General features: G+C 36.5%; 1 protein-coding gene across 1 annotated transcript in view; it reads right to left on the bottom strand.

Annotated features, from left to right (window-relative positions):
* Nucleotides 1-17,752, bottom strand: part of OPA1 (OPA1 mitochondrial dynamin like GTPase) — an 87,520-nt gene that overhangs the window by 7,853 nt on the left and 61,915 nt on the right. The gene's annotated exons all lie outside the window — the stretch shown is intronic.

Raw genomic sequence — 17,752 nt, forward strand, 5'->3', positions numbered from 1 at the left:
TACCCTCCCCAATGTCCACCACCCAGCCACCTCATCCCTCCCACCCTCCTCCACTCCAGCAACCCTCAGTTTGTTTCCTGAGATTAAGAGTCTCTTATGGTTTGTCTCCCTCTCTGGTTTCGTCTTGTTTCATTTTTCCCTCCCTTCCCCTATGGTCCTCTGTCTTGTTTCTCAAATTCTTCATATGAGTGAGATCATATGATAATTGTCTTTCTCTGATTGACTTATTTCGCTTAGCATAGTATCCTCTAGTTCCATCCATGTCGTGGCAAACGGCAAGATTTCATTTTTTTGAGGGCTGCATAATATTCCATTGTATATTTATACCACATCTTCTTTATCCATTCATCTGTTGAGGGATATCCAGGCTCTAGTCTGGCTATTGTGGACACTGCTGCTATAAACATTGGGGTGCACGTGCCCCTTCAGACCCCTACATTTGTATCTTTGGGGTATATACCCGGTAGTGCAATTGCTGGGTCGTAGGGTAGCTCTATTTTCATAACTTTTTGAGGACCCTCCATACTGCTTTCCAGAGTGGCTGCACCATCCTGCATTCCCACCAACAGCGTAGGAGGGTTCCCAAGGACCACTCTGATACAGGTGTCTAACTGTGAAGTCTGAATCAAACTCAAATTCTTCTAAAATTAGAGATACGCAATGTTTTTTTCCAAATGAAAGTAAAAAGACTTATCTAATTGATAAGAAAACCACAGAATAAAACTGCCAAATTTCCCTTTCAAAAAGTTGTTTTTTTACAAATTTTATAATTGGAGTATCAGGACACCGTGACACTACACTCTGAAACCTCAAGAATGACACAAAGGGTATCTGAGTAAGTAACTAGGAAGTAGTGGGGGTAGATGAGAAGAGAGGAGAGGGTGGAGGTAAACATTAAAAGAAGAAAGAATAGTTGTGATAAACATATCCTTTTTACACTAACTTTAAAAATTCACTTCTGTGTTTGTTCCTTCATTTTGTACAGTGCACTTAATGGAGTGACATGGGGACAGAGATGCTAAACTGCCTTTGAGAAGAACTCCTTGATCACTTCCTACCCACCTCATTATAAAGTCTATGAAGGGTCTACTATATTTGGGATGATTTTAAATCCCACATTTCACTTGGTCCTCATACGACCAAAAGTGTCACTGCCAAAGATGAGGATATTAAGCCTGGAGAGTTCGCTTTGTGACATCCCTCTAATCAGAAACATACTAGATCTGCTACAGACTCTGAATGGTAAGAAAACCAATGCTATTATTTCAAGTGTATTTGTTTTAAGTTTTACCTTTTACGTGAAGTAAGACACACTGTGGTAAAAGTTAGGGAACGGACTAGTTACCAAGCATGCTCCCAAGTAGTTCTGTGCCTAGGAATGACTAAAAAACATATAATAAATATTATTACCTCTTGAGGAGACTAGATCTACACACATTTGAAGAAATCCTTGGAAAACAGTACAAAAGTATGAAACTGGACAAAAAAAGTTCAGCATCTTCAGTGTCTACAATATCAGACTCAATATACATGCTCAATAAATACTTGACAGGTAGTAAGCGAAGTTCCCAAAAATAGAGCACAGAAAACAAAGGCTGTAAGGTATTAAGAAGGAAAGTATCACTTGACAGGCTTCCTGGGTGTTAAGCCAATGACCCAGAGGGCAGACGCCAGGAGCATAAGAACTACAGCCAGCCTGGGAACAGGAGGCAGGGTACATACACACTGACAATGAAGGTCAAGGAAAGCTGGTGGGTCACCTGAACCACATAAGCAACACAGAACAGAGAATACTCACATCCAACAATACAATACCGGTGGAAAGAGAAACTGCCATTTAATTATTTCACTTTATTAAGAAGACTAAACTATGCTGACTGTGCACGCGCACACACACATACATACACACAAACACAGAGCTTTAGAAAGTAGACTGATTTCATTCTTTGCAAAGAAGCTATAGTACAAATAATAAACAGCATTATTTCTTATATTTGAATTCATTCATTTTAAATTCTAAGTTTTCAGCACTTCTTATATACAAACTATGCCATCTAACTGCACCCAGGAAATAGTTATCCATAATAATAAGGTTAAGTGTTAGCAACTAAAACTTTCTACTTTCTGATCCTTTCAAATTAATGTCCCAGTATTAGTGTTTTCAAATTCTAAGACCTTATTGTATTTAACTATTTAGAAATTACTTTCCCACGGAAATGTGTGTACAGATTAGCCTGGCTAATTACAAAACAAACTCCTTCTTCTATTAAATATCTGCACTGAATATTTATAGCTAGAGAATTCTTATAAAATTTCAGATTAACTTGATAAATTAAACCAACTCAGGAAGGGATTAACAAACCGCTATTTCTGTTTGAACTGCTATTTCGGTTCTGAAATAGGCAATTCTACATGTAGTGAATACGGAGTCTACTTTCCATTTATCCAATGTTTACTTAAAAGATGAACTATTTCAAACATCAATTCATTGTGCTTCTTGATTGAGTCATGAATATTCCCATAATCCCCATCTCATAAACCGTCCGTCTCAGTGAATGAAGTTCCTTCTCTTTTTTTCTTTTCTTCAGATGACTTGACACCCATTCATGTTTTGGGTCTCTTTATCTCCACATGAAATGATACTGCTACTCTCAATTTCTTTTTGAATCTTCTGATACTTGCTCAAAAAGTCTCAAATATAGACTAATCTGTAATTAGGTTTTGAATACACTGTGAATACCAAAAGGCCAGACCTGGGAGAAGGTTCACTTCAGTGGTTAATAACAGTTAAGAATAGGAACAAAGAATCACACACAAAACACTACCACATGCGCTGAAATAAATCTTTTACAACTTGAGGTTTTTAAAGAAAGCACAAAGAAACAAACTGCAAACTTACTAATACACTGTACTTTAAGCAAACCACACATCCAAAGATTAAAATGTACCTTAACAGAACTGTTTTATAACATGCTGCATACATACTTTGTACCAAGCTTGAGGACATCTTGTAGGTGAGATTCTGCTATAAAAAAGCTGTTCACTAAAGGAACAGTTCTTAACATGTAATATATGTTGCTCCTAAAAATGTTTGCTTTTTATAAGACAATTATACTATAAGTGCTCTTTAGAAGTTCAGTATTTAGAGGAATTATCTAGAGAACAGGGAAACAAGGAAAAAAACAAATGAAAAAGGTAACAAGAGACCAGATTTAAAGTTCTTAAAGGTATAGTCAAAACAGATTTAGCACAAGAAAAAATGTGCACCTTTTACAGTCGAGAGGAAAAACCAAAGAGATAGTCAAAGGTGTATAGCTAAATCTAATACTTATCTTCTGAATCTTGGCACTGTAGTTTTTTTTTCCCCCTACAAACAGGCATGACTATTTTTAAACAGAGTCATTAATGAAGACGAACAGAATACTTCTGCTTGTTACAGAAAAAGGAGGCATTATTTCCTATGTTCTGGAAAGCTGTTTGAGACTGATATGATAATTTCAAAGCTGGGTGGGGTCCCTGACTTCTAGGGGTCCGCTAAAGGTGGTAATAGAGTTGTCTGGGTTATTTCCATCGTCTCAAAAGTTCAAATGGAAATCTTTGGCCAGAATTACATCTACTCTCAGAACAATTATTATTTAGGCAGATAGAAGATATAATTGTAACTTTTTTTTTTTTTAAAAGATTTTATTTATTTATTTGTCAGAGAGAGAGAGAGCACAGGCAGAGGGAAAGAGAAGCAGGCTCCCCACTGAGCAGGGAACCCGACGCGGGGCTCGATCCCAGGACCCCGAGGTTTCTTTTATTATTATTTTTTAAAGATTTTATTTATTTATTTGACAGGGAGAGACACAGTGAGAGAGGGAACACAAGCAAGGGGGAGTGGGAGAGGGAGAAGCAGGCTTCCCGCAGAGGAGAGAGCCCGATATGGGACTCGATCCCAGGACCCTGGGACCATGACCTGAGCGGAAGGCAGTTGCTTAACAACTGAGCCACCCAGGCGCCCGACCCCGAGGTTTCTAATGAAAAATATATTACTGTAGACAGATCTTCCAAAACACAGACTTCACAGGAGTATACAATGAAAGGAGTGTTTGATGACAACAAATGTTAGAAACCCCTGGATTAACACCCCTAATAATCAATGAAGTAGTAATTTTATATGGTTTTTATAAAGATGAGAACATAAGGATTAAAAGCTATATAACAGCGTGGTCAGGAGAAACAAGGCTTCTAGCCTCAGCTTTGCCTTTAACTTCATGATCACAGTCATGTCACAGCCCCAGTTTCTTTATCTATAATATGAAGGAATCTATCCAGAAGAATTCAAAGCCTGTATTGCTTGAAAACTTAGGACTGAAATTTACTATTCTAACAGATCATCTGTTTTAACTGCATCCTTTTTAAACTTAATTGTCTTGTTTGTGCCTTAATATTTTAATTTATTTGATATTAAGCTCTGAGTAAAAATTCAACTGCAAATGACAGTATTACTCTCACAGGGCTACATAATTTTAGAAACATCAGTTTTATACTGTTGTTTTTTTCCCCCCAGGAATCAACGTGGGACTGCTTGCATGAATTATCTACATACAAAAAAGTGTCATTTAATATCACTTGGCCTAGCACAGAACTTGCTACGCAATAGATGCCTATGAATATTCATTCACTGTTGAGTAATCTACTTAACCAAAACATGAATCAAACACTAAAGATGACTATTTTAAAAATTTGCTGCAATCAGACCCACAAAACAATCTGATTTAGAAAGAAAGCTGAATTTATTTATATATTCACCAGACCTAAGTTGCAGTTTATCTCATAGACTTTCTTAAGGCAGCTTTCTTTCTCTTTCTCTTTTTCTTTCTTTTTAAAAACTCTTAACTGTAAGCATTTCTACCAGGCCCTTTTGGCCAACATAACCAAAACATCTTAAAACACTTTCATGATACATTAAAGCTAATTCTCCAAAAGACCTCAGTATGAATGAACACAGAGTAGCCTTACCCTCAGGTCTTTCACTTTTCTAAGCAGATGGCAATTGTAATTTCATCTCAGCTAACTATTAATGCTTATGGATCTGCCCTTAATTAATAGAGTAGCTCCATTCCAGGTGTTTGTCATTGTCAATGAGTATAAAACCTTGAACTTTCTGCCACCTGATTATTACAAGGCTCAGCTGAAAAAAGAAATCATATGCATGGAAGACTGTATGGGGGATACTAGATATTAGATACTACAGAAGTTCATCTTTAGATAAGTCAAATAGCTATGTATCTGGACTGCACCATTTATGTTATTAGCCTACATTGAGCTGAAACCAAGTTAAGAGCCCCATGAAATTCATGATTATCTGTAGTCATTTGATTTATTCTATCTTATATTATAAATCAGTGTTCTGTCTGTGAGGATGGATGAAATTTCCCTCAGGCGTTGTATACCAGGAACACCTATGCTTCCACTAAGCAACTGCTCTGTCCGACAGTCACCAGCAATGCCACGTAATCAACTTTGCTTTCCATTTTGCATCAGCTGTCTAGGAAACTCAGAGCTAAATTTGTAGGTTACCTGCAAAACAGAAGAACCCCTGAGCAAGTATTTTGAGGGGTACCAATCTTATCCCAAGTTTCACATTATTTCACCTGCCTTACCTTTCTCTTTCCTTTCACCCAACTTTCCACTTAAGCACTTTTACATTTTGTACAGGATAGATCTTTGCAAGCTGCCTCAAACCCTTTTTGAAATAGGGCAGGGAATAAATAAACAAGCTAAAATACTAGTTCATAGAAGATGTACCATGAGGTGGCTGATTCATACAACACACTATAAAACTTGAAAAGTGGTCTTTTTTTGCTGGCAATGTTTTTAAAATCAGTATTTTAAAAACATTTTGGGGGGGGACAATATTTGTCCTATTAACCTTCTCTAAGTAATTTCTGCATGGGAGAAAAAAATATTTTTATTTCTGCCCAATGCTTGGAAAATCCAATGATATAAATACGGATACTTAAAGCATTTCTTTTTAGCAATCAAAGAAAAATAATAAATTTTTATGGGACTCATGATTGTCTTTTAAATGTAAAAGTTAAACTCTAGCATAAGATTAATAATCATCTACTGTGAATTATTTTATTCTGTATCCAGTACATAAAACAGTCCATATTACATCTATCAAATCAAATTATGGTGAAGAAAATCTTTAAAAGTTATTTTATATACTAAGTCATTAATGATACATTGCTTTATTTGCCCCCCCCAAAAGTTTAAATAAATACACTATTTCAAAATGAATACATTCCTTTCCTCTCCACAGAAAAATCTAAACATCAAAATAATTTCTAAACTATGGTTTAGGTAATTAATTGAGAAGGCTAAAAAATCTTTAGCATAACGACCAGTAAAATATTTGGTCCCAATCAATTAAGAAAGTTTGAAAATAATCCATTTTTTTTTTTCTATTTTCCTCTTCTTCTTTAAAGTATATTTTATTCTGAATTTTGTTAGAAGGAAAGTTGAAACATTTTAAGAAAAGGAAAACCACCCAGGCAGCCCTTAAAGAGACAGGACATCATTTATCACCTGCAAAGACAGATTTATAAGAAGAGGGCCCCTTCTGTTCCTTTAAGACTGCAAAACAGATGGGAAGTGAATGGACAGTCAATGGGACAAGAAAACACATGGGAGGCGCTGCTGTATGTATGTTCCCAGCATAAGAAAGAGGTCAAGATTGTAACTGCATGACTGGGTCCTGGAAAGGGTCTTTCTTCAAGCTGTTACAAAGACAAATGCTGTTCCTCATCCTGCTGTCAAACTGTTATAAATATTGGTTTGTCAAAAGACCTTCAGTGCTGAAGCTTTAAAAAGGAGGCGTAACAGATGAATGAATCACAAGAAATGATTCTTAAACAGTCACCTCTTTAATGTAATTTTTAAAAGTAAAAGAAAATATGAGAATAGAGACTGTAATTCTGATTTATGAACCTAACTGAAAGTTTATGAAAAAAATATGGAACTAAAAATTGCAGGTTTTAATAAAGTTATGAATTAAGTGAGATGAAAAACAAAAATGAAATACAATGACACTTCTTAACTAAGATGCTGCACCTAGACAAAGGATTATTATGGAACTTATCACAAGAAGAACTAAGAGGAATTCATGTTTTATTAGGCTGATTCTGTAAGTTTTCAGTTATTTCTCACTACGACCCTGTAAAGAGGTATCATCGTTGATGTTGATTCCAGAAGTCAGAATAAGACTCAAAGAAATGAAAATAACTTCAGAATTAGTTTTACATATTCATTAATTCAGAAAATCACCTTTACATTTTGTCACAATTTCTTATTACCTACAGAACAGGAAAATCACAAAATTGAAATAGCAATACAGAATACACAGATTTATAAACCTGTATATTTATCTTTTTTGAAGAATGAAACCAGTACATATGTCTTTAGGAGACAAATTCATTGTTCTAGATTCTTAATAATTAGTTTAGGAGAGTAGGCTCAGAAACTAGCACATTGAAAATAATATAAAAAAGGAAGCCAAATTATATGAATTTGATCACCCACAAGTACAAACCCAAAGACTAAAGATGAGCAGATCCCAAAACAAGTCTAAAAAGATACTATCTCTAACACATGTTGTTAGCCCCAGCTTTGCCATAAATATTTATGCAACTAGCTAAATTGTTTCCCTCAATGATCATTAATTTCCCCATCCAAACAACGGGGGACAATACCTTACAAGCCTCTTACGCCTTTACAAGGCAAACATGGACAAATATAACACTCTCTGTAAAGCGCAAAGCTCTACACAAATGTCAGAGACAGTTGTAGAGCTCCAAGCAGGATTTGGATCCCAAAGTACCAAATGCTGCAGTTACATGGGAATAGATACTTTCTATTCCTTAATGCTCACCTAGCTCACTGCTTTCCCTTGATTGTCAGCAATCTTGGAAAAAACAAATTTGGCAGAAGTGAGAATAAAAGATTACAAAGTTAAGAGAGTGGATGGTTAAAGTGGAGGTAGCAGGCAAACATTCGAAGGTTCTTCTTTTTTTTTTTTTTTTTTAAAGATTTTATTTATTTATTTGAGAGAGAGAGAATGAGAGACAGAGAGCAGGAGAGGGAGGAGGGTCAGAGGGAGAAGCAGACTCCCCGCTGAGCAGGGAGCCTGATGTGGGACTCGATCCCGGGACTCCAGGATCATGACCTGAGCCGAAGGCAGTCGCTTAACCAACTGAGCCACCCAGGCGCCCTCGAAGGTTCTTCTGGATAAGAAAGTCAAGATCAAGGCAGAGTGCACAGAAGAATCAATCCAACGGTTTTAAGATGGGGATGACGTGAACATCTTTGGAGAAAGGACAGACATAATGCAGGCATAAGCACACACAGGAAGTGCCAGGTTCCTGGATACAGGTGGGGATTAACTTTCAAAGCAGAGTGATTTGCTGTGTATGTTTTGCTACAATATAGCCTTTGGAATACCTGACCTATTTAAAGTAACTAGTACCATATGAAGAAAAAGAGGAGAAATTTAGCTTACTCTGATAAATGAGAGACCAGAAATAGGAGCAATGGCAACGAAGTGAAGACTGGTAGTATAAGAGAAAGCCAAGCTAAGATCTCCTCATGAAAAATGTGTTCCAGAAATGCACAGAAATTATGTCCCTAAGACCACATTAAAATTTTTGCTAGAATACAATGTTACAGTGGTTATCTCTGGGTAGTGGCAGTTGTTTTAAAAAATTCTGCTATCTCTATTTTCTAATTTTCTTTTCAAAGACTATTTATTTGACAGAGAGAGAGAGAGGGCAAGCACAAGCAGGGGGAGCAGCAGGGGGAGAGGGAGAAGTAGGATCCCCACTGAGCAGGAGCCCGATGTGGGGTCGAAAGGCAGATGCTTAACAGACTGAGCCACCCAGTCGCCCACTATTTTCTAATTTTCCACAATGCATATATATGTACTAGTTCTGTGATAATAAGAGGGATTAAAACAAACACCTGAAATACTGGTAGTGTACTTGGTGGAGACAGGTAGTATGTACCTATGACTCAGAGAATGAAGTGGTGCCTCAAGGAGACTAAACAGGCGAGGTTAGAAAGACTTGAATTCCTTCACCCAGGAAACAGACCTAACTGAAGGGAATTAAAAAACCAGCAAACTCGTTTCTACAATGCACAATACTAAGAAGAGATGAAACAGCTGTTCTAAGAGAAATGAAAATGGACTATTTTCATATGTAGTAGGTAACAATGAAGCAGGGAAAATCTATTCTCTTGCATGCGTTGCATGAGCTTGAAAACTTCACCAGTTTAAGAAAGATTTCAATTCATTTACAGATGACAGATCCACAGTGGGCATTTACTGGAAATCAGAAGAATTCAAAGTGAATCCCAACCACTAACGAAGACCCCATGATGAGCAATTACCGTCTAGTCCCATGAAATGTCTCTTGTCATCACAATCACCAAGAAATTATTTGGGAAAATATTCGGTCACTTTTAAGATTGATTATATCATGAATTACCTTTGTCACTTCTATGAATACAATAATTAAGAATATGAAATTTCTAAGGTAATTCTGCATTATGCTTATTTGGGAAAAGAGAGTTTAGAAATGTATAAAATAGTAAACAGTTAAAATTTCTTTTGCCTTTAACTCCCCTCTCCAACTACCCTGAGAACCCTACTTTACAGAGGTTACCAGTTCAGTGTGTACCAATTCATCCTCCACGACCATTCCTTTTAAAAATATTTATTCATATCTTGCTTAATTTTATTTAACATCATGTTCCACAGGCCGGCAGACTGTTTTATGATTAGATTTGGTTTTCAATGACTAGATTTCGTTTTTTTCCATCTTAGCAAGGGAGAGAATACATAAAACAATTAAAAAACAAAACACATCAAAATTTAATCCGAACTTTAAAGATGTTACTTCATTCTAGTACCTTCTTAGTAAGGAAGCGGTAAGCATTAGTAGCTCGGGCAAAAAATTTGAACTTCTAGCTGAAAATATGCACACTGGCCCTTTTATACATAACAATATACACATAAACACGTATCACAACATGTAAATAAAACCTACTTCAAAATGATAGACAAAGACCTTTCTTTATTCTTACTTTAAATAAGTTAAAATGTGAGTTTAAGGCAAAAAGAATATACTTGCTAATAAAACACTGAATACCAGTAGCCTGTATAAGATTACAAAGAAGTAAATACCATTTTAATCCTTACCAATTTACCAATATCCTCAATGTTGCCTTTAAAAGATAGACTTAGGCCATGAAAAATGTGCTTGATTCTAAATGCCCCATTTTGAGTCTGGATTTTCTCATCAATAACCTGGAAAGCACACCTCAGGCTCGTCACATGGAATTCTGTGTGTAAATAACTACTTCTCTAACACAGAGGACTCTCCCTGAGGATTACTTTATTCTCTGTGCAGCCTTTCTCTCTTTTTTTCTCTCTCACTACAACACAAAGAAGAGTCTACTTCACCTATGCAGACTCAAGGTAAAAATAATCCTTCACTATCTTCCTTAGTTTCTTTGTCAATTTCACCTGACTATAAAAAATACTATTTCACAAAGGCAAAATGTAAAATTCAACTGCTTTTACCCTGAACAGATGCCTTAAAGACCTCAAACACTGGTAACACAAAACAGAAAGAAGTTTATCTTATTCTGTATCAACAAGAGAAACATTCCAATCTTTCCATTTTTTAAAATATACTAATTTCTACTAATGACCATTCCAAAAAGTACACAGAGGGTACACGAATATTAAAGAGAATGAAAATAATTCCAATCAACTTAAAAGTGCCTAACAAACATAAAAAGTTATTAAACTGTTTTGGTAAACTGGATGGATTGGCAATTAGGAAATCACTGGGGACCTAGAAGAAAGTGGTTTCATTAGGAATGAAAGCCATATCACAAGATGTCAGCAAGGGAGTGGGTTGGTGGAGACGGGCCAACGTAGCAAATGCAAGCTGTTCTACAAAAGAAATGATATGGTAGCTTTCTGGCATGACAGAGTGTTAGAAAGGTTCCTTAGGATAAGAGTTAGCATCCTTCTTCCTCTTTTTTAAGCCAGGGGGTGGAGGACGCTAATAAAGAGTCTGTATTAAAAGGTCATGATTAAATAGTCATTGAACACATACAATATATACCATACAAGATATGGTGAATTTATGAAAGAACCAAATCACTTTAGCAGAACAGATGAATCAAAATAAACATGAAATTTTTTTTAAAGATTTGAGAGAGTGCGCGCACAAGCGGGGGAGGGGCACAGGGAGAAGCAGACTCCCCGCTGAGCAGGGAGCCAGATGTTTGACTCAATCCCAGGACCCTGGGATCATGACCTGAGCCGAAGGCAGGCGCTCAACCAACTGAGCCACCCAGGCGCCCAGAAAAATAGTTTTAAATATGAGTTCCCTTTTCTATAATTTTAAGTTCCAGATTCTGAGTATAATAATCATTTTTTACGATAATTTTCAGCCTCACACTACTTCATGGCCATATTTTCATCCATAATGGCCCTTCAAAGATATGGCAGGTATGGAAGAAGTTTAGGAATATGGAGTAACCAACGGAAATTAAATTTGAGAGTATCCCGTTAGTCTTCCTTTCTAAATAAGGAACAACAAAATCATTCTGGCTGAGGGTTCCATCTAGATATGTTCTAACTACTTTTTACTCAAGTTTTAACATGGCATGAAGATACATTTTTAACTATCCTATAAATTAGAATTATGCTTTATCTATTTAAAGTCACTGGTCTTTTTTTTTAAGATTTATTTATTTTAGAGAGCGAGTGTGCACACACATGGGGGGGGGAGGGGCAGAGGAAAAGGGAGAGAGAATCTCCTAGAGCAGACTCCTCGCTGAGTGCAAAGCCCAATGTAAGGGCTTGATCCCAGGACCCTGAGATCATGACCTGAGCTGAAATCAAGTCAGCTGCTTAACTGACTGAGACACTCAGGCACCCTTAGAATTGTTTTAGATCTAATAAAAAATCTTAAAAAAAATTTTAATTGCAGTATAGTTGACACACAATGTTACATTAGTTTCAGGTGTATAACACAGTGATTCGACAAGTCTGTTCTTCTATGTTCACCACAAGCGTAGCTACCATCTGTCACCATACAACGCTATTATACATTGACTCTATTCCCTATGCTGTACCAATAAAGGATCTTTTTTAAATTTAAGCAGCTATGGTGCATTTCTCTTCCAATTTTAGCTTTTAAAATGGCAGTACTGGTTCATTCTAACGTCATGCCCTTTATATCACCATAATTTCAAAAATACACTAGTATACTAATAATGAACAAAGTTTCCATTCTAAGAATGATTTCTGTTAGTGAATATCTGGTAGCTCAGAGAAAAATAAAATTTCCATCTAGACTTTTAAAGTCAAAACTGAATCTCACACACACTAAGATACAAAGCTGGTAACTGCTCCTTTCTAATTATCAAGAGAAAGCACAGGATGGATTATAAGAGGAGACTGGGAAAGTGAAGAGACCCAAAGACAAGCCCCACCAGCATTGTATACCCTCAAGAGAAACAAACTTTAAGTTTTAAGAAACACCTGCTGCCTGTCCGGGAGATGCCCAGGCATCAACCAATAAAGCACAGTCAACAGAGGCGAGAGGCCAAGCACGCTGCTGTGACTCCTACTCCCCAATCCCCGGGCTCCAGTGAAAGGCCAGCTGTTGCCACCTGGCGCAGGGAGTCAGCAGAGCAAATTAAGTGCAGTAGAAAAAGGCTGCGGATACTGGAAAACTCCAACTGGCTAGGCTCTATAGGCTATACTATTTTAAACATTAGGGACATCAAACTGTATCATTAAAATAAAATAAGCCTATGCAATGACAGCCCAAGTAAAGGAGTTTATCACTGTTTCACATTTCACTAGTAAACAAGAACGGAAATACGAAGTTAATTTTTACTGAAGCACATCTTCAATTCATATAAAGTACAAGAGGTAGGAAGCAATACACTGAAGCCTATTATCACAGATTTCAATACTCCCAGTGCAAAACTCCCCACCGCCCCTCAACCTAGAGTAATAGTCTTTATGCTCAAGTAAAGATTCTCTATCTGTTCCAACTGGATCTTAAGACTTTAAGCATGAACACATCACACTGAAAAGCTGTGTCTCAATTTTAGGCAACTGTACATACTACTTAATTAACTATGGCGGAATTTGATAGAGTATAATTTGAGACAAGTTTAAGTCATAAATTAACTTCTTCAATCAGGTCAGTGGCTTGCTTTACACTTTAGTGTTCCCTTATCCAGATAGTCTATCAAAGTTTTCATATCATTTGGGAGTTTAAATATTAAATCACTAATGTGTATGTTTTTCTGACCCACTCTGTAAAGGACACTGTTAACTATAACCTTCCAAATGTAAAGGACCATATTTTGTGTAATTTTATTTTTCAAAGGCTTGAGTTTTGTTCTCAAATTAGTTTGGCAGAGTAGTTAAAAGACCTGAACGCAAATCCTGGCTTCATCACTTACTAACTATGTGTTTCTAGGCTTCCATTTCTTTATCTATAAAATAAGAAAAAATGACTACCTATGAGAATGCATATAAGGCACACACACTAACATCAGGCACAGGGAACGTATCCAAATATTAATTCATATTCGTAAACAGTTTCAAGTTCTAATATAAAAATGAAAAGAAATATATTATAAAATAAGGAGGGAAGACTGTAGATCTTAGAGATCTAAATGATTTGTAATGCCCCTTTAATTCCTGGATATCAATGTGATTCTCTGATTATGTACACAGACAATGAAAAGTAATTTGGGCTTTAGTGAACAACAATTTAGAAAGAAATCTAAGCTCTATATCCCAAGCAATTGATAATAAAGGTCCAAAACTCACAATAACCTAGTTAACAACTGACACAACATTCATATAACAAATAATAAAAGAATTCCATGCTGTTTTGCTGGACTTCAGTTTAGCAACATTACAGCAATTGTTACCAGCGCCCAAATACTCCATTTCCACTGTGGGACAGAGAATAAATTCCAAAATGTCTGTGAGATGTTAGCATTGTCATTTGTTTCATATGATGATAATCATAAAATAGATTTTATAAATCATAAAACAGCGCATTATGGAAAAACTTTGAATTGAGCTATATACCATACCAATCTTCCCCTCTTCAAAGAAAGCATTTAAAAATATAGTCTGTTTCAATAAATATACTAAAAACATTATTACAAATTATACTGGGAATCCAAATAGATTTTATCTAAGTGGACACTGTATTTATCTATAAAAAAATCCTTTAAAATAAAATTTGCTATAAAGTCAAAAGAATTTCATCAAGGTCATGGCATATTTCAACACTAAATAGTTCTAAGCGTAATTAGATGCTGCAAATAAGGAATTTAGGTGGAAAGATGAGCTATGCAGGATGTGGGGTACCTGGCTGGCTCAGCCGGTAGAGCATGCAACTCTTGATCTCAGGGTCATGAGTTCGAGCCCCACACTGGACGTGGAGCCTACTTAAAAAAAAAAAACAAACAAAAAACAAACATCCAGGAGGTAGGTAACTCAGCCTCAGCATATTCAGAAATCATATTTTTTAAAATTCTCATTTTCTCTAAATTATTTTCATATGACTATGATCCATTTACATAAACAAATCCAGTTATAAAAACAAAATTAAACCATTTTTTACTTTTTAATGTAAAAATAATTTCAGATATGGAGAAAAGTTGTAAGAACACTACAAAGAATATATTTTTCCTGAATAATTTACTGTAATTACATCTCATAAACCCCAAATACTGTATTGTGTACTAGCTACAAATACAGATATCTTCCTAAATAATCCCAATTTTACAATCAAAATTTAAAAATTAACACTGATGTATCACTACCATGTAACACCCCATTCAACTTTTACCAATTGTCCCATTAACGTCCTGTACAGCAACAAAATTAGGTTCAGGGTCACACACTGCATTTTGTTTTCATGTTCTTTAGTCTCCTTCGACCTGAAATACTTCCTCACTATTTTCTTGTGTCTCATGATCTTGATACATTTGAAGATTACAGGCCAGTTATTCTGTAGACTGTGCCTCAAACTGGGTTTGTCTGATTTATCTTCATGATTGGATTTAAGGTACACATCCTTTGGTAAAACTATCCAAGAAGTGATGCTGGGCATTTTTTCACTGCCATTCTACAAGGTGGCACACAGTTCTAATTTCACCATTACTGATAATATTAACTTTGACAGCTTGATTAAGGTGGTTATTGCCAGGCTTCTCCATTGTAAAGTTACTCTTTTTTCTTTTTTAATTATTTTGTGTGGAGATACTTTGTGTGATTATACAAATATCCCATTCCTCATCACTGATTTTGTTCATTTATATAACTATTTTATTCAGTGGGTTACAATTCGTCCTTGTCATTATTTATTTTGATACCTCAATTGTCCTAGTTTGGCCAGCTGGAGCCTTTTAAAGCTGGCTTTTGCACCTTGCTGACATGTCCCCTTCATCCTTCAAATACTTCCTTATTTTGTCATCTTTGGATGCTCCAGGTTCATCTTTCTTGCTCCAGCTATGGAATCCACCACCTCTCCAAAGAGTCCTGTTTCCTATGTATGACTTCTCTTCTTGAGACTAGAAGGGGGTAGGCTCTTGTTTCATTTCTTTGACCTTCCTAACTCAGGACAATCAGTTGATGAATCTCCAAAGTAAAGTGGTGAAAGGATTTAAAATCGAGCAAGTTTAATAAGATTGGCAAAAAATATGATGCACCAAACTTTCCCAAACTCCACAACACTCTACCCCAGTACTATTTTGAAATTGTAGTAAAAGCTCTTTTGACTGTTTCCCTGTCTCTAAATTCCATCTACACACGATATTCTAGTTAAATATGCTATATACTAAAAACTTTGATCCAAGTAATACAGTAGTTACTGTTAAAACTTTGAAAGTTTTCTGGCTAAAAGAATCCATGACCATATTCCCAAGTGTTATTACACTAAAGATAAACAGTATAGAAAAGGTACTCCCAAGAGTCTTTTCCAACTAATAGACAACGTCATGGCTCATCTCCTCCTTTAGTGTGAATGATGAAGCTGAGTCACTGGTGAAACACTTGCTTCCAAGGATGTTATTTGGTACATTAACATGACCATAATTTTATATGTACAAAAACAGTAAATCATTTCAAGGGAGTCATAGAGTACTTTCTCAGGAAAACGAGCAGGATAACGTAAGACTTGGCTTGAACAGTGCACAAATCTGTGTTAGCAATTCACTTTCTTGAAATAATCAAATTGGACTGGAAAGTAATGGGGGTTATATAAAGCTCTCTTACAAAACATGAGAAAAGACATTATTTTTCATTACTTAAAATTATATATGCTGGTAAAATTCAGTGAAGTATTTTGCTGTCTGATAACCATGTCCTGAGGGATACAAAAGAAATATATTTGTACACCTTGCGACACTGACACACCTCTTCCTGTAACAGCACTAATATAGCATAAAATTGTGAAGCAGGGACTTGCAAGTGGTTTTTGAAGTAATTCTCCCAAAGCCCCTCCTAGCAATGTAATAACTACTGGAGTCATTTTTACAAACAAGAGGCTAAGACTCTGAGAGATACCTTGCCTAAGATAACACAGCTAGTGAACGGCAGTTCATATTCAAACACAGATCTTCTGCGAGTTAGCACAAACTTAATTATTCTGATAAAGTGACATGAAAGAAATTAAAAGAAAAGCAAAAGAAAATGGAAATAAAAGCTAAATGAGATACGTTTTTAAAAAAAGACTATTCAAGGGAAGAGAGGACAGAAAGAGAACAAATGACAAGAGGAGGCGGCGACAGCGGTGATGGAGTGCGCTGCTGAGGCGCGGGGTGTTAAGCAGGACAACCGCTGCTTTCTCTTGGACATTTTAGGGAGTGTATTGTAGTGACCTAAGTTCAGATTAGAAATGGTTTTCAAATGTGAGGAACTTTCTTACATATCAGAAAAATCCTAAGACACTAAATTTAAGTATACACTGAAAGGAAAAATACTTTGTTTCATGAAATTAAATGAGGGGAAACTTGTACCAAGGTAAGCTCAAACAGAAGGACCAACCTCAGTATTTTTATTTTTATTTAATATTACTCTTTCATGGATTTCCTTGGGTTCTCAAGGATCTAAGTAAATCTTAATATGCAATCCAAATACCTTAAACCTAGGAACCAACTAGCATTCAGGAAAGAACCAAATATCCCCCCCCAAACAAAGTGAAAAGGTGATCAGGAAGGCCAAGCTAGACTGGAGGTGGGGGAGGGGTGGCAGAAGGGAAAGCCTTGTGGGTCTAGTGTAGCTGTTAAAGCCTGACCTGGCTGAAGAGGGTGTTCACATGGGGGTGCTGGGGGCTTGGCCCAGTAGTGAGGAGAGTAGCCCTGCAGGAGGGCAGTCCAGTCTGGTGCACAGTATGGGAGCATATGTAGGATGAAGGGGTTGTCCTCTACAAAAGCATGGCCTGGCTTCAGGTGAGGAGGATGTCCTGCTGCAGGGGAAGAGGTGGGAAGGATAAAGGGGGATACGCCTGGTATACAATGCCAGAGCATGAGCTCAGTGAAAAGGGTGTCAATACAGGGCGAGTCACTGTGGTGGTGGCCTGGAGTTAGGTGGTTCGAGTCTGAACTGGGTGAAAAGGATGCTTGTGCAATGAAGGGAACAGTGACA

The sequence above is a fragment of the Neomonachus schauinslandi genome, chromosome 1, assembly GCF_002201575.2.
Source record: "Neomonachus schauinslandi chromosome 1, ASM220157v2, whole genome shotgun sequence".
Classification (NCBI taxonomy): Eukaryota; Metazoa; Chordata; class Mammalia; order Carnivora; family Phocidae; genus Neomonachus; species Neomonachus schauinslandi.